An 18,505-nucleotide genomic window follows, 5' to 3' on the forward strand; every position below is an offset into this window, starting at 1 on the left:
CAGAGATGGTAGAGGCAGGCACGGTAGATTCATTTAAGATGCATCTGGACAGATGCATGAGTAGGTGGGGAGCAGAGGGATACAGAGGCTTAGGAATTGACTGACAGGTTTAGACAGTACATTTGGATCGGCTTAGGCTTGGAGGGCCGAAGGGCCTGTTCCTGGGTTGTAAATTTTCTTTGTTCTTTGTTCAAACAGGGTTGTCACCTACTCCAGATGCTTACATCATCAATTCCATAACAGTATTTGCATTATTATTTTTCAGTGCTCATACAGCCTTAGCCCTAGCCACGTTGGTTTGGGACGTAGCTAGTTCTATGTCCTTAACCTCCACACTGGTCTCAACAACCTCCTCCTCTTCTGTTTCCTCCTGTACAGTCGGAGACTGTGTAGGTGCTTGGATATTGTTAACAAGTTCACCCTGCAGCAGTTAATTGAGTTCGCTAAGATAAACCTTTAATCTCACTTTGCCAAAAGCATTATAGTTAACTTGACACAGGGCTGTTGTAGACTTACGATTTTGTGATAACAAACAAAGTGTTTTTTGATTTCCTTACAGAGACTCTGGTTACCCCAGTAACCTGGTGAAGCATTGGATTTGACATTGCTTTCCATGTCTTCTTTTCATTTCTCAACTTTTGTGATTTGCTGATTGGTCCTTCATCTATTTGAGCTGTAGCTGCAAGCAGGACTTGCTGTGCCATTGACTGCTTTGTGTCCTGGTCCTCCAATTCAGGAACTGGCTCATCACTGTCCGACTCTGTCCCAGACCCCATTTTAGCTCGTGGTTGCTACTTTACTTGCACTGTGACAGGAATAGTGGCTCAGCAGTTAGCACTGCTGCCTCACAGCACCAGGGATACGAGTTCAATTCCACCCTCAGGCAACTGTTTGTGTGGGGTTTGCACATTCTTTCTCCCTGTGTCTGCATGGGTTTCCTCCTGGTGCCCCAATTTCCTCCCACAATCCAAAGATGTGTAGGTTAGATAGATTGGTCATACCGAATTGCCCATAGTGAACAGGGATGTGTATGTTAGGTGGATTGGTCATGCTGAATTGCCCATAGTGTTCAGGGATGTGTAGGTTAGGTGGATTGGCCGTGCTGAAATGCCCATAGTGTTCAGGGATGTGTAGCTTAGGTGGATTGGCCGTGCTGAATTGCCCATAGTGTTCAGGGATGTGTATGTTAGGTGGATTGGCCGTGCTGAATTGCCCATAGTGTTCAGGGATGTGTAGGTTAGGTGGATTGGCTGTGCTGAAATGCCCATAGTGTTCAGGGATGTGTAGCTTAGGTGATTGGCCGTGCTGAATTGTCCATAGTGTTCAGGGATGTGTAGTTAGGTGGATTGGCCGTGCTGAACTGTCCATAGTGTTCAGATGTAATGTAGTTAGGTGGATTGGCCATGCTGAACTGTCCATAGTGTTCAGGGATGTGTAGTTAGGTGGATTGGCCGTGCTGAACTGCCCATAGTGTTCAGGGATGTGTAGTTAGGTGGATTGGCCATGCTGAACTGTCCACAGTGTTCAGGGATGTGCAGGTTAGGTGGATCAGCTGTGGGGAATGCAGGGTTATAGGGTAGGTCTGATTGGGATGCCTTTTAGAGGGTCCATATGGGCCCAATGGCCTGTTTCTACTCAGTTTATGTGGCTTCATCAGGCATTTTGGTTCAATCTGTCACAGTCCTTGTGGTGTTGATACACCACTGAGTTTTGAGGAAGGAAGTTTCAGGATTTTAATGTCACATCAGTGAAGGAATCACACCAAAGTGAAGATGATGTGCCTGGGAGGGGATCTTGCAGGTAGTGCCATTCCTATGTATGTGCTGCTATTGCCAGCGGTGGAGACTGTGTTTTTGGAAGGTGCTATTGAAGGACCTTTGGATAGTTGTTGCCATGTACCTTGTGCACTGCTGTAATTGGGGTGCTAATCAAATGGGCTGCTTTGTCCTGGATGGGATCAAGCTCCTTGTGTGATGTTGGAGCTACTTTCATTCTGAGCAATTGGAGAATATTCTGTCACACTCCAGACTTGTGCCTCGAAAGTGGTGAACAACATCTGGGGAGTCAGAGGGTGGGTTACTCTCTGCAGAAAGCCCAACCCCTGATCTGCTGTGGTAGCCACCATGGTTATATAGCTGGTCCAGTTCACTTAAACACCAATAAAGGGACAAAATGATTCATGTTGCTGTTGAAGCATCCTGGTCAGTTTGTGTTGCTGGACAGTGTGCTGGTTTAGCAGCTGGGATCCAATTTACTTCACTAAAGGCCTGTTAAGGCCACTTATTGGAGACCAGCTTCCTGGAAATATCAGATAACAAGTTAAATGCTTAGAAGTGGCCTCACAATAGTAGGTGAGTGAGCTCTCTAGGCCCTGCAGAGAGATTGCTCCCACATAGTTGGCTTTAACTGCAGCTGTAGACCATCTGCTATATTCCTGATTTGCCAGAAACATTGATTCTCCTGCTCCTCGGATGCTGCCTGACATGCTGTGCTTTTCCAGCAGCACACTCTCTCGACTCTGATCTCCAGCATTGCAGTCCTCACTTTCTCCCATCTGCTACATTGTTTGACTGCTGAGGCCATTCAAGTAAATGCAAAGCTAAAAAAAAAATGCAGGGAGTAACTTCCATCAGGGAACATCTCCTCTCTCTCACTCGGCTGACAAATGTTTTGGAGATCCATCTATCATCCTTCAGTGTACAGTGAGTCCACCTTCTGGCCACTGGATGACTCTTTCAGTGAAAACTCACAGTCCATTAACTGTTCCCACTCCATAGGAGATCAACTCATATTCTGAATATTGCAAACCAATACAGCAAGAACAACTTGCATTTATAACAAAGAATAAAGAAAATTTACAGCCCAGGTACAGGCCCTTCAGCCCTCCAAGCCTGAGCTAACCCAAATCTACTGTCTAAATCTGTTGCCCAATTCTTAAGCATCTGTATCCCTCTGCTCCCCATTTACTCATGCATCTGTGCAGATGCATCTTAAGTCAATCTACCGTGCCTGCCTCTACTGCCTCTGCTGGCAAAGCATTTCAGGCACCTACCACCCTCTGCGTGAAGTACTTGCCGTGTGTATCCCCCTTAAACTTTTCACCTCTCACCTTGAAAGCATGACCTCTCGTTATTGAATCGTTTATCCTGGGAAAAAGCTTGTCTCTATCCACCCTGTCTATACCCTTCATGATTTTGTAAACCTCAATCAGGTCCCCTCTCAATCTCCTTTTTTCTAATGAAAACAAACCTAATCTACTCAACATCTCTTCATAGCTAACACCTTCCATACCAGGCAACACCCTCGTAACCTTCTCTGCACCCTCTCCAAAGCATCCACATCCTTTTGGTAATGTGGCGACAAGAGCTGTACACAATATTCTAAATATGGCTGAAGCAACTTCATGTTCAATTTTAACATGACTTGCCAGCTCTTATACCCAATACCCCATCCAATGAATTGCTTCTTGACCACTTTATTCACCCATGCAGCAACCTTCAGGGTACAATGGACCTGCACTCCCAGGCCTCTCTGCTCATCAACATTTCCCAAGGCTCTTCCATTCATTGTATAATTCGCTCTAGAATTAGACTTGCCAAAATTCATTACTTCACATTTGCCTGGATTGAACTCCATGTGCCACTTTTCCGTCCAACTCTCCAGGCTATCTATATTCTCCTGTATTCTTTGACAGTCCCTTATGTTTTCTGCTACTCCACCAATCTTCATGTCATCTACAAACTTGCTGATCATACCAACAGTGCCCTTTTCCAGATCATTTATGTATATCACAAACATCAGTGGCCCCAACACTGATCCCTGTGGAACACCACTGGTCACCTTTCTCCATTTCGAGAAACTCCCTTCAACTACTACTCTCGGTCTCCTGTTACTCAACCAGTTCTTTATCCACCTAGCTGGAACACCCTGCACACCATGTGACTTCACTTTCTCCATTAGTTTACCATGGAGAACCTTATCAAACGCCTTGCTAAAGTCCATGTATATGACATCTACAGCCCTTCCTTCATCTATCAACTTGATCACTTCCTTGAAGAACTCTATTAAGTTGGTAAGGCACGATTTCCCCTACACAAAACTATGTTGCCTATCCATGATAAGCCAATTCTTTTCCAAATATAAATAGATTTTCTCCCTCAGTACCTTCTCCAGCAACTTTCCCACCACTGACGTCAGGCTCACTGCTTTGTAGTTACCTGGAATATCCCTAGTACCCTTCTTGTACAAGGGGACAAGATGAGCAACCCTCCAGACCTCCGGCACCTTACCTGTGTTTAAGGATGCTACAGTGATATCTGTCAGGGCCCCAGCTATTTCCTCTCTTGCTTCCCTCAGCAACATGGGATGGATCCTATCCGGTCCTGGGATTTGTCCACCTTAATAACCTTTAGCCGACCCAACACATCTTCCCTACTTACATCAACGTGATCCACTCTAATGTCAACATTTATCATGTCCCTCTCCTCAGTGAACACTGATACAAAGTAATCATTCAGAATCTCACCCATTCTCTCAGGTTTGACACGTAGCCTTTCTTCATTATCCTTGAGTGGATCAATCCTTTTTCTAGTTACCCTCTTGCTTCTTATATAAGAATAAAATGCTTTGGGATTCTCCTTAATTCTGCTCGCTAAAGCTATTTAATGACCCCTTTTAGCCTGCTTGATTCCTCATTTAAGATTGGCCCATTCTGTTCTTAGCTGCCTGGACCTTACGTACGCTTCCCTTTTCATCTTGGCTAGTCATACGATTTCTCCTGTCATCCACGGTTTACAAATCTTGCCTTTCCTATCCTTTGCTTTCAATGGAACATGCCTATCCTGCACTATCTTTAACATATCTTTGAAAGCCTCCCACATACCAAATTGGACTTCCCTTCAAATAGCTGCGTCCAATCTACGTTTCCCAGCTCCTGCCTAATTTTGATATAATTGGCCTTGGCCCAGTTTAGTATTCTTCCTTTAGGACCACTCTCATCTTTGTCTACGAGAATTCTAAAACTTACAGAATTGTGGTCACTGTTCCCAAAGAAATCCCCCGCTGCCACGTCTACCACCTGGCCTGGCCCATTCCCCTATGGCCCGTTCCCTCGTCGGACGATTGACGTACTGCTCTAGAAAACTTTCCTGGATGCTTCTTACAAATTCTACTCCATCCAGACCTCTGACACTAAATGTATCCCAGTCAATGTTGGGAAATTTAAAATCTCCCATCACCACTACCTTATTGCTTCTACATCTTTCCATCATCTGTTTACCTATTTGTTCTTCTACCTCATGCTCACTCTAGAAAACTTTCCTGGATGCTTCTTACAAATTCTACTCCATCCAGACCTCTGACACTAAATGTATCCCAGTCAATGTTGGGAAATTTAAAATCTCCCATCACCACTACCTTATTGCTTCTACATCTTTCCATCATCTGTTTACCTATTTGTTCTTCTACCTCATGCTCATTCTTGGGAGGCCTGTAGTACAGCCCTAACAATGTAACTGCACCCTTCTTATTTCTCAGCTCCATCTGTAATGCCATAATAACAGTGGTGACATGTCCCAAGGGACAAAATGTGACACTAAGCCAAAAAGAGAGACATGAGGAGGGGTGACATGAAATATGCCAACTCAGAAAAGCTTCAAAATATGGCTGAGAATGGCAAACTCAGCTTAGTGATTTGTAAAACATTTCCAATCTACCATGAGTGGATGGAAAGAGATAGTCTGAACATTGCAAAGTCCTTGATGCTTCCTCAGCCCATTGTTTGCATTGTACTATGCTTGGTCAAAGTGAGGACTGCAGATGCTGGACAGAGTCGCGAGTGGAATGCTGGAAAAGCACATGATGAAGGGCTCTTGCCTGAAACATTGACTTTCCTGCTCCTCAGATGCTGCCTGACCTGCTGTGCTTTTCCAGCATCCCACTCTCGAGTGTAACATGCTTGTTATGCCTTTCATTATTCTGTATGTTTTTGACAAATGGTCCTTGCAAAAATTGAGGAAGTTATACAGCTGCCATTCTTATTCAAAATAGTCGTGCAAAATGTTGACCAAGGTTCAATGATGTGTGCCCATCTTTATTGCGCTTGAAGTGACCTTTCATCAACAAATTCAGAATTAAGCTAGTAATGTAGAGCTTGAATATATTATGAGTGAGATTCCACACCATGTACTCCCAATTTCCTCTTTTATTCATGCTGCTCAATGAGGTTAAAAGTTTCCTTTGCTGTGAGAGCTAAATATGTGCTGAGAATACTCATTGTGAAAATGCCAACGTAAAAAACAAAGGCAGATGAAAATTTCATGCATGGGGAACATGCCACCACTTGTCTCTCTGACTGACAGTTATGATTCAGAACTCAAAAGACTTTTATTGACATATTTCATAAACGTTTTGTCAGCATTTCACAACATAACCTTGAGTTCCTCTGAATAATCTGAAAGTTGCATCTTTTGAAATGATGCATAAACAGCTAAATGGGAACATTGCTCAAATGGGAAGTTTATTTTCTTTGCACATAAGGTATGTTGCATTCGGTGTTATTGTATTCGTGGTATTTATGTATTCATTAACAAGTGTTATTGTATCAAAAATTAATTATTGCTGATTCACTTCCTCGTTCTCTAAACTTTAGTAGGCCTTAATATATCAGGTTAAATTATATATCAACCTAGATTTTATGGTTGGAATGGCAATGAAACTGTCATTACTGGAAACCTCATTCCTTTTTAAAACAGACAGCAACTTCTGGCATCTACACATGGGCAGTTAAACATATAAATCCACACAATTATTGATAATTTGCTCTTCCATAAAGTGCAGCTTTTCAGTCTTCACAAATGGAATCAATACAGAATCCCCGATCTGACGTGAACGTTAGCTTTAACATGGTATATCCGTTGTAAAGAAAATAGTTCAACCATAGAGTCATACAGCATGGAAACAGACCCTTCAGTCCAAACAGTCCATGCCCACCATAGTCTCAAAGTAGGCTAATCCCACCTGCCTGTGCATGGCCCATATCCCTTCAAACATTTCTTATTCATATGCTTATCCAAATGTCTTTTAAACATTGCAGCTGTACCACATCCACCACTTGCTCTGGATGTTCATTCCAATACTCACTACTGTGTGGGTCAAAAAGTTACCCCTTATATCTTTTTAAACCTTTTTCTTCACACCTTAAAAATATGCCCCTTAATCTTGAAGTCCCCAACCATAGGGACAAGATACCTGCCTATATACTGCATAATTTTATAAACCTCTATAAAGTCACCCCTCGACTTTCTAAGCTCTAGTGAAAAAAGTGCCAACCTATCCAGCCTCTCTGTATGACTCAAAGCCTCCATTCCCAGCAACATCATAGTAAATCGTTTCTGAACCCCCTCCAGCTTACTAATATAACAGGGTCCTCAGAACTGGACACAGTATTCCAGAAGAGACCTCACCAACATCCTGTACAACCTTAACATGATGTCCCAACTCCTACACTCAGTAGGCTGAGTAAGACTGTTTACCAGTGTATGCAGTCATAAATATTGCTGAACAAATTCTCTCACCCTGAAAAATGTATTTTACAATTTTGAGTATCTTTCCCTTCCAATGACATACCAAAATTACTTCATTTTAAAAATAATAAATACTTTTTGCTACCTTTTAAAGATTGTTATAATATTTCAGCTTCTTCTATAATTGCATGTATGAATCAAAACCAAAATTTTATTTTCAGTACACTTGTTAAAATGGGAGCCTTTTTTTAGACCAGAAGATATATGAGCAGAATTAGGCCATTCAGCCCATCTGGTCTGTTTGCTATTCGATCATGGCTGCTACATTCCTCAACCGTGTTCTCCAACCATCTCCCCGTAACCCTTGATCCCCTTACTTATCAAGAACCCAGCTATCTCTGTCTTAAATACATTCAATGTGAAGGGGCGTTTAGTTATGGGATATGATGAAATGGCCGAGGCATTGAACAGGTATTTTGTATCGGTCTTCACAGTGGAGGACACTAATAACATGCCAGTAATTGACAAAGAGACGGAAGTAGGTGAGGACCTGGGAACAATCATTATTATGGAAGAGGTAGGTTTGGGCAAACTAACGGAGCGAAGGATAAACCAGTCTCCTGGCCCTGATGGAATGCATCCCAGGGTACTAAAAGAGATGGCGGGAGAAATAGCAAGTGCTCTGGTGGTAATTTTCCAAAATTCCCAGCAGGTTGGAAAACAGCAAATGTTTAACAGCAAACGCCACTGTTTTTAAAAGGGAGGTAGATTATAGATGGAAAATTAGCTTAATCTCTGTAGTGGGGAAGATGCTTAGGTCTATTATCAAGGAGGAAATAGCAGGGCATCTAGATAGAAATTGTCCTATTGGGCAGACGCAGCATGGGTTTATGAAGGGCAGGTCATGCTTAACAAATCTACTGGAATTCTATGAAAACATTATGAGCAAGGTGGACAACGGGGACCCAGTAGATGTGGTGTACCTAGATTTCAAAAAGGCCTTCAACAAGGTGCTGCACAAGAGGCTGCTACATAAGATAATGATGCACCGTGTTACGGGTAAAGTATTAGCATGGATAGAGGTTAGTTGACTGACAAGAAGCAAAGAGTGGAGATAAATGAGCGCTATTCTGGTTGGCAATCAGTAACTAGTGATGTGCCTCAGGGATCGGTGTTGGGACCACAATTATTTCCAATTTATGTAGATGATTTGGAGTTGGGGACCACGTGTAGTGTGTCAAAGTTTGCAGGTACCACTAAAATGAGTGGCAAAGCAAAGTGTGCAGAGGATTGTGAAACTTTGCAGAAGAACATAGATACATTGAGTGAGTGGGCAAAGGTCTAGCAGTTGGAATACAATGTTAATCATTTTGGTCGGAGTAACAGTAAAAGGGACTATTATTGAATGGTAAAAAGTTGCAGCATGCTGCTTTACAGAGGCTCCTTGGTGTCCTTGTGCATGAATCAAGGAAGGTTGGTTTGTAGGTACAACAGATAATTAGGAAGACAAATGGAATTTTGTCCTTCCATTGCTAAAGGGATTGAGTTTAAAAGCAGGGAGGTTATGTTGCAGCTCTACAGAATGCTGGTGAGACCACACCTGGAGTACTATGTGCAGTTTTGGTCTCCTTACTTAAGAAAGGATGTACTGGCATTAGAGGGGATGCAGAGGAGGTTCACTAGGTTGATTCTGGAGTTGAGGGGGTTGGCTTATGAGGAGAGATTGAGTAGACAGGAATTATATTCATTGGAATTCAGAAGAATGAGGGGGGGATCTTATACAAATATATAACATTTTGAAGGGAATTGATAAGATAGATGTAGAGAGGATGTTTCCACTGGTGGATGAAACTAGGACAAGAGAGCATAGTCTCAAGGTTAGAGGGGGCAGATTTTGGACTGAATTGAAAAGGAACTTCTTCACCCAGAGGGTTGTTACTCACTGCAGTATTCCTAACCTCTGACCTGCTTTTATAACCACTGCATTTATGTGGCGGGTTCATTTCAGTTTCTGGTCAGTGGTAGTCCCAGTATATTGTCGGAGGGGCATATAGTGATTATAATGCATTTGAACATCAGGGGGTGATAGTTTTTGTTGGTGGAGATGGACATCATCTAACGTTTGTGTGCTGTGAATGTTACTTGCCACTGTCAGTATAAATCTGGATATTAATCTTGCTGCATTTGGGAATGCACCCTTCAGTATCTGAGGAGTCACAAATGGTGCTGAACATTGTACAATCATTGGGCGAGCATCCCCACTTCTAACTTTATGATGGAGGTAAGGTCATTGGTGAAGCAGCTGAAGATGTTTGGGCCGAGAACACTCCCCCAAGGAACCCCTGCAGAGATGTCCTGGAGCTGAGATGACTGACCTCCAACAACCACAACCATTTGTTCGTGGCATATGCCAGAAATACACAGAGTAATTATACATTTGGAAAGTTACTGTTTCCACTACCCTTTTAGGTAGTGCACTGCCAAGCACAGTAAGTGCCAATGTAAAACAAAAACAAAAAGTGATTCGCATTGCTGCCTCACAGCACCAGGGTCACAGGTTCGAATCCAGCCTCGGGCAACTGTCTGTGTGGAGTTTGCACATTCTCCCCATGTCTGCGTGGGTTTCCTCCGGGTGTTCCGGTTTCCTCCCACAGTCCAAAGATGTGCAGGTTCAGTGAATTGGCCATGCTAAATTGCCCATAGTGTTCAGGCATATGTAGTTTAGATGCATTAGGCAAATATAGGGTAGGGGAATGCATCTGGGTGGGATACTCTTTGGAGGGTCGGTGTGGACTTGTTGGGCCGCGGGGCCTGTTTCCATACTGTAGAGATTCTAATTCTAATTCTAAAATCACCTTATTTCCTTTCTGGCCCATTTGCTAAAATTCTTAAATCTGCATCCTCTGCTATCCAACTCTAGTCAGTAAAAGTAGTTTCTATCTATTGATTCTAGTAAAATAAAACATTATTTCCATCATTGGATGTTTGTATCTGTTGACCTTTTGAAGGGTCAGTTGCTGTATACAGTCAGGACTTTAAAATAAATAATTTTCCTGAGCATTCTTTTCCTTTGAATAACCGGTGTTGCTTTTTTGCACATTAGATCTAAAGTGTTTCTGTGAGTGTATTCATATTTCGCAAATCTGTGTCAATTGTACAGCATTGCCTTAAGCATTGCCCACACAAACCCTGAAACCCAGATACCACTCTGCACTTAGGAATGTAACGTTGAGTCAGATTGTTTGTCAGGAAACTAATTCATTAAAGAGCAATGCTCTGTGTGACATTCTGCTCCTGAGGAGCAACATTCTGTGGCCAGATAAATACTTCATTCAACTCTTGTGGGAAATTCTGATTGAAGCTAGACATAATTTTTAAAAAAGCAGGTTGGAATCGGCACTCTCATAGCAAACCGGGGCTGCACCATATTGAACCAGATGGACCTCTCTATATTGTCAATGTAGATATCAACGCATGCTTGTTTTTTATCTGATCATGGGATGTAAGTAACATTGCCGAGGTCAGCAATTATTGTCCAGCGAGCAGTTAAGAATGAACCACATTGCTGTGGGTCTGAACTCACACTTACTGCCACCAGGTAATGATGACAGCTTCCCCTCCCTAAAGGACATTATTGAACTGAATGGGTTGTTACAACAATTGATAATGGTTACATGGTCACCATTCTGTCAAATATTTCTAATTTTGCATTTTTTATTGAATTTAAATTTCACCATCTGTTATTTGGGATTCAAACCCATGCCCCCTCAGAGCATTAACTAGGGGTTAGTCAAATCAGGGGTCCTGGAATACCAGTCCAATGATGTAACTATTACAGTAGTGGATGGAATGAACATATATTTCACTTCTGTTGTCCTTATAGAGGTTACAAAAAACATTCCAGTACTAGCTGTAATCAGGAGGTGGAAAGAAGAGAGGAATTTAGCAAAATTACAATCATGGGGCAAGTGGTGCTGTGAAAGTTTCTGGATAGTTCATCCTAATGTGAGAAACAAAAGCTCACTCACTTTAATAATTTCAGTTCAGGAGGTGGAAAGAAGAGAGGAATTTAGCAAAATTACAATCATGGGGCAAGTGGTGCTGTGAAAGTTTCTGGATAGTTCATCCTAACATCTGAAACAAGGTAGCTAGTAAGGTAGTTGTGGAATTAACTTTCCAAAATTCTCTAGATTTAGGAAAGGTTCCACCAGAGTGGAAAGTTGCAAGTATGACATCTCTAATCAAGAAGAGAGGGAGACAGAAAACAGGAAACTATAGGCTGGTACTTGACAGCTGTCATAGGGAAGGTGTTAGAATCGATCATTAAAAAGATTACAGCTGTATACTTATAAAACCTCAAGGTAACCGGGATGAGTCAACATTGCTCTGCCAAAAGAAAATCATGCTCCCAATTTATCCGAGTTCTATGATGGAGTAATATGAACTGTGGACAGAGGGTAGCCTGTATTATACTTGGTTTTGCAGAAAGCATTTGAAAAGGTGGCATAACAAAGTTCATAGCAGAAAATAAATGCTCTTGGTATAGAGGGCTATATAATAGCATGGATAGAAGATTAACTGGCTGACAGAAAACAGGGAATATGGATAAAGGGCCCTTTGTCTGATTGGCAGGATAATGAATGGGGTCCTATAGGGGTCTGTACTGGGGCTTCAACTGCTTCTAATTTATATAAATGACTGAAATGAGGGGAGCAAGTGAAACCACAACCTGTAGGAAAGCATGTTTTGAAGAAGACATGAGGAGTTTGCAGATCGATATAGTTTAGTGAGTGGACAGAAATTCTGGGCAGATGGAGTATAATGTGGGAAAATGTGAAGTTGTACACTCTAGCAGCAAGCAGAGTGTTAGTTATATGGAGAATGACAGCAGAATTCCCAGGCACAGAAGGTTTTAGATATTCAAGTGCATGAGTCACATAAAGTTGGCACGCAGGTGCAGTACTTAATCTGGAGCTTATGCCCGAAACGTCGATTCTCCTGTTCCCTGGATGCTGCCTGACCTGCTGCGCTTTTCCAGCAACACATTTTCAGCTCTGATCTCCTCAGTACTTAATCTAGAAAGCTAATAGGATGCTATCATTTATAATAAAAAGGCACATTGATCTCTCTGCACCTTCTCGGCGGCTGTAACACTGTTTCCTGCACTCTGTGCTGTCCCCCTGTTCCTGAAGAAGGGCCTGTGCCCGAAACGTCGAATCTCCTGTTCCCTGGATGCTGCTTGACCTGCTGTGCTGTTCCAGCAATAAAGTTTCAACTTTGATCTCCAGCATCTGCAGACCTCACTTTCTCCTGTCCCCCTGATGCACTTGAATAGCCCATAAAACACATAAAACAACACTTTTCACTGTACTTCAGTACATGTACCAGTAATAAATCAGATCAAATCAAACTTTAAAGTAAGGATGTTATGTTTCAGTTATACAGGGCATTGGTGTGATTGTATTTTAAATACTATATGCATTTCTGTTCTCTCTGTTTAATGGTGAATGTAAATGCATTGAAAGTGGTTCTGAGGATGGTTTAATAAACTGGAAATGAATGGGTTATCTTATAAAGACCGGTTGGACAGATTGGATTGTTTCCACTTTGAAAAAGTGAAAAGTGACTTTATTAATATCTACAAGAACTTGAATGATCTTGGCAGAGTGGACATGGAAAAGTTAATCCTTTTTGTGGCTGCATCCAGGGCTAAGGGTCACTGTTTTAAAACGATGGTTGGTTCTGTCAGGACAAAGATGAGGAGAGCTGTTTCCTTTAAATGTCAGAGCATTGTGCAACTCCACCTCAGAAGCAGTGGATGCAAGGTGAATGAATATTTGTAAGACAGAGTTGGATGGATTTTTGTTAGACAGGGGAATCGATGGTTATCAGGAGCAGACGGGAATATGGAATTTGAAATACAAATGGATCAGCCATGATTGTGTTTAACGAAGGAACAGGTGTGACAGACAAATTATTTATCTCTGCTCCTAATTTATATGTTTGAATATTTGTAAGTCATGCCTTATCTGCTGTAGCTGGTGATTAACCAGTAAGTGAGAGCGTCAACTAGTCAAATCATTAGATTTTACATTAGAGTTACTTCATATGAGCGTTCTCAAATTGGGTCACTATCTCCACCAAACTTCTGCTGTTTACCTTATATCGTTAATATTAATGTCACAGGATAGTGTGGCTGCTGTCACACTGTTATCTCACACTGCAGAGATGGCCCTGCTCCTCTGACCATTCATCTCATGACGAAGTTTGTAAACCTTGCAGCCTCAGTTAACGGGCACACTGTGAGCATGCATTCATCACTGGTTAAAGGCTGCAGTAAAACATCAACTTGGAGGATAAAGAAATCCTGCGTCCACTTTGAGTTTTGATGTAAATTATTTGCATTGATTTGCACCTGCAAAATAAACCTGTCGGGTAGGGATTTATGGGTTTCCACAGTCAAGGGTAACAATTTTAGGATTGAACATGGGGGAGAGATATTGATTAATGGGGTCTGGAAAATTAATTTTCATCTTGTGTTCAACATTCTTTCTCCACATTGACTGAGATTGCAACATTTCAGTAATCAAATATGACCTCTGTTTGGACAGATAAATGGAAAGTAAATGGTAAAATTTAGCAGAACCGTTCAATCGAAAAGTAGGTGTGTAGAATATGACAATGGATCAGGGCCTGCACTAGCAGTGATGTTACTGAGCACATTAATTTTGATCCTCCTGAATTCCCTAAATTCTAAAATGATTTCATGGCCTGGAATGCAACTAATGTAACCACCTGGCTAGAGAAAGGAAAGAGAGAGAACAAGGAACTGCAGGTCATATGAACATAAGAACTAGGAGCAGGAGTAGGCCGTCCGGCCCTTCGAGCCTGCTCCGCCATTCAATAAGATCATGGCTAATCTTTTCGTGGACTCAGCTCCACTTAGCCATCTGCTCACCATCACCCTTAATTCTTGTACTGTTCCAAAAATCTTTCTACCTATGCTTTAATCATTCAACAAGGTCGTTTCAACTGCTTCCCTGGGCAGGAAATTCCACAGATTCACAACCATTTGGGTGAAGAATTTCCCCCTCAACTCAGTCCTAAATCTGCACACCCTCCTCGTCCCTCCCCTTATTTTGAGGTCCATTTGCCTGACGTCAGTCAAAAAGAAAATGATCAAATCTATTGTTAAGAACATGTGAGATTGCTTTGGCAAATACAGTTAAGGAGAATCCAAAGAGTTTTTACAAATACATTAAGGACAAAAGGGTAACTAGGGAGAGAATACGGTCCCTCAAAGATCAGCTAGGCGGCATTTGTGTGGAGCTGCAGGAGTTGGGGGAAATACTAAACGAGTATTTTACATCAGTGTTTACTGTGGAAAAGGACATGGAAGATGTAGAATGTTGGGAAATAGACAGTGACATCTTGAAAAATGTTCATATTACAGAGGAGGAAGTGCTGGATGTCTTGAAACACAAAAAATTGGATAAATCTCCAGGACCTGATCAGGTGTACCCTAGAACTCTGTGGGAAGCTAGGGAAGTGATTGCTGCGCCTCTTGCTGAGATATTTGTATCATCGATAGTCTCAGGTGAGGTGCCGGAAGACTGGAGGTTGGCTAACATGGTGTCACTGTTTAAGAAGGGCAGTAAGGACATATTAAGAAAAAGAGTAATTGTGCTCAACAAACATATTGGAGTCTTTGAGAATATAACTGGCAGAGTTGGTGGGGGGAATCAGCGAATGTATTTTGTTTGAATTTCCAGAAGCTCTTCAAATAGGTGCGGCACAAGAGGTTGTTACACAAGTTAGTTTTATGACACTGGAGGTGATGAATTATCACCGGATCAATGACTTGTTAAAGAACAGAAAACCAGACCGAGAAATAAAAGAGAATAAAAGATTGCCAGTGTATATCTAGGAGAAAGTGAGGACTGCAGATGCTGGAGATCAGAGCTGAAAATTGTGTTGCTGGAAAAGTGCAGCAGGTCAGGGCTTATGAAGAAGGGCTTATGCCCGAAACGTCGATTCTCCTGCTCCTTGGATGCTGCCTGACCTACTGCGCTTTTCCGGCAACACATTTTTCACCAGTGTGTATCTAGTAGAGTGCGTATGGTTAGTGATTGGACGTCAGCACAGATTAATACTATAATTGTATGATTTTGTCTGCTTGCCTCTAAAGTATATATCAGCTGTCAATTCAAGAGGTAGGAAATCACATGCAGCACATATCGGAATTTCAGATATGCTTTTCTAATATATTCATCTACAAAGCACCAACAAATACTCTTTAAAAAATAACTCATTGTCTACATAAGTGGCAGGGAATCTGAAAGAACTTTATAAATGAAATTTCTTTCTGTCCCATATTATTTGGTTATTCATGGATTGATCAATTTCTTATTCATGATTTGAATGGGATTATGCTATGGTTATTGACATGCAGGTAATTTATTGCTTCTCTTGAATTTACATTTATGAGCAATTCAGGGAGAACTAAAAATTGAGATTGTAAATTATTTTGCAAATAATTCATTCGTCTCAAGTTATCTGCATATGTTATTCCCTCTGGTAAACACAAGTAATTAATCATTGAGCAAAAGCTTCAAAGTAATTTTGAGACAAACTACAAAATTCTATTTGAGTCAAGAGTGCGGTGCTGGAAAAGCACAGCAGGTCAGGCAGCATTTGAGGGAGCAGGAGAATCAACATCTCGGGCAAAAGCCCTTCATCAGGAAGCCTGATTTCTGATGAAGGGCTTTTTCCTGAAATGTCGAATCTCCTGCTCCTCGGATGCTGCCTGACCTGCAGTGCTTTTCCAGCACCGCACTCTCGACTCTAAACTCCAACATCTGCAATCCTCACTTTTGCCTTCAAAATTCTATTATAAGAACAAACTTCCAAGTGTTATGCTTTATTATAATTGAAAGAATCAATGGTCCTCGTCCAATTATTTTTGCCTGTATATCTATGAATAGTTTTCTAAAGCTGCTGTCATAAATCAACTTCAATTAAATATTATTGTTCGTTCCTACTGGCATCTGCAAATGAGTTTTCATCCAATGATTCCACCCTCTCATTAATTCTTAATGGGCATCGACACACATTGTTAGCTGTCAATAGAGGTACTGAACAATTGGAGCATACGTTAATCCTTGCGTACTGCAGAACAGAATTGCAGTAAAACCTACTCGAGCATGGTCATGTATGTGAACATTGAAACAGTTCCAGGTCATTGACAACGAGATTTAATTTGGGGCACGATGATACCAATTGTTGCTAATCATTTGCTCTCTTGAAGGTAAAGATCATTGAACCACTGTATCATTGCAGAGCTATTTTTACATTTTTGACAATTCCAATCAGATTGATGATGGATTCATGACTTGCTGTAAAAAGAGAAACTATGATTGTGAGATCAAGACCATAATAGGCTTAATTTGGTCCATTGTATTGGTGGTAGCTAATGAACAAGAACTCAGTATTAAGTCATCACAGTTCTCGAAGTTTCAGTCGACTTCTAATGAATTATTTTGGATTCAAATAGTATTAATTTGTGCTTACAGGGTTTTCCACCAAACAAAAGAGTTGAATCTTAACGTTTTTGGACAAACATAAGTTGTATTGATTTATTTTTGGAGGGACTTCTCACTATAAGGCACAGAACATTTTCTCGTCAAATCCTACCAAACATACCTCATTAATGTATGATGCCAATCCCTGTGCCATCTCTCACATTCAATTCCAACCCTGACTTACTGTGTACGCTTCCCGGACAGCTCGCTGCTCAACAGATGTTTACAAAGACTGGCATCCGTTGCACCTGCGCCATCTTTAAAAGGTCACTGTGAACCTGGACAAGGGTTGGCAATCCAGCGTTGTCCCTCCCCAGCAATGTAATGGTACAGCACTCACCAAGCCATACTACTTACAGTACTGACTGACACTCCAAAGCACATACAACCCCATTCTCTCACCTTAGTTACTGTTTAACCACCAGGTTCTGAGGTTTATCTGCTTTTAGCTACAACCCAACTGGGAAGGGGTATTAGTCAGCTTCTCTCATGTTTGTAGAGTCCAATGCAGCTCTGTCACAGACAAGGAGTTCTTCCTCCTCCGCAATGTCCTCATCCCCCCCCTCCTCAGAAGATTGGTCCTGTTGTCCTGGTTCCTCAGTATCCAGCAGATTACCTCCTTACCTGCTGTATTTGTGCAGAGTACAACAGCCAGGATGATGTGGTACACTCTGTCCAAACTACACTGGTAGGCAGCTGAACTGCATCTTCCAACCACATATTCCAAGATGCAGGTGTCATGGCAGCTGCCAGGGTAGTGGCACACATCTCCAGTAAGCAGCAATGGCGATCAGTGATCACCTGAACATTGATCAAATGGAATCCTTCCTTGTTGATGAATTCTGTAGTGCTGTCATATGGCCTTCTCAGTGCCATGTGTGTGCAGTCAACAGCACCCTGCAATTGGAGGAGATTTGAGGAAGTAACAAAGAGGATTGATGAGGGCAGAGCAGTAGATGTGATCTATATGGACTTCAGTAAGGCATTCGACAAGATTCCCCATGGGAGACTGATTAGCAAGGTTAGATCTCACGGAATACAGGGAGAACTAGCCATTTGGATACAAAACTGGCTCAAAGGTAGAAGACAGAGGGTAGTGGTGGAGGGTTGTTTTTCAGACTGGAGGCCTGTGACCAGTAGAGTGCCACAAGGATGGTGCTGGGCCCTCTACTTTTTGTCATTTACATAAATGCGAGCATAAGAAGTACAGTTAGTAAGTTTGCAGATGACACCAAAATTGGAGGTGTAGTGGACAGCGAAAAGTGTTACCTCAGATTACAACAGGATCTGGACCAGATGGGCCAATGGGCTGAGAAATGGCAGATGGAGTTTAATTCAGATAAATGCGAGGTGCTGCATTTTGGGAAAGCAAATCTTAGCAGGACTTATACACTTAATGGT

At 41.9% G+C, this 18,505-nt stretch overlaps 1 pseudogene; it reads right to left on the reverse strand.

Moving 5' to 3' along the window:
• Positions 1-220: 220 nt before the first annotated feature.
• LOC122561403 overlaps positions 221-18,505 on the reverse strand; it is a 24,252-nt pseudogene continuing 5,967 nt past the window's right edge.

This window comes from Chiloscyllium plagiosum, chromosome 22, assembly GCF_004010195.1.
Source record: "Chiloscyllium plagiosum isolate BGI_BamShark_2017 chromosome 22, ASM401019v2, whole genome shotgun sequence".
NCBI classification, from domain to species: Eukaryota; Metazoa; Chordata; class Chondrichthyes; order Orectolobiformes; family Hemiscylliidae; genus Chiloscyllium; species Chiloscyllium plagiosum.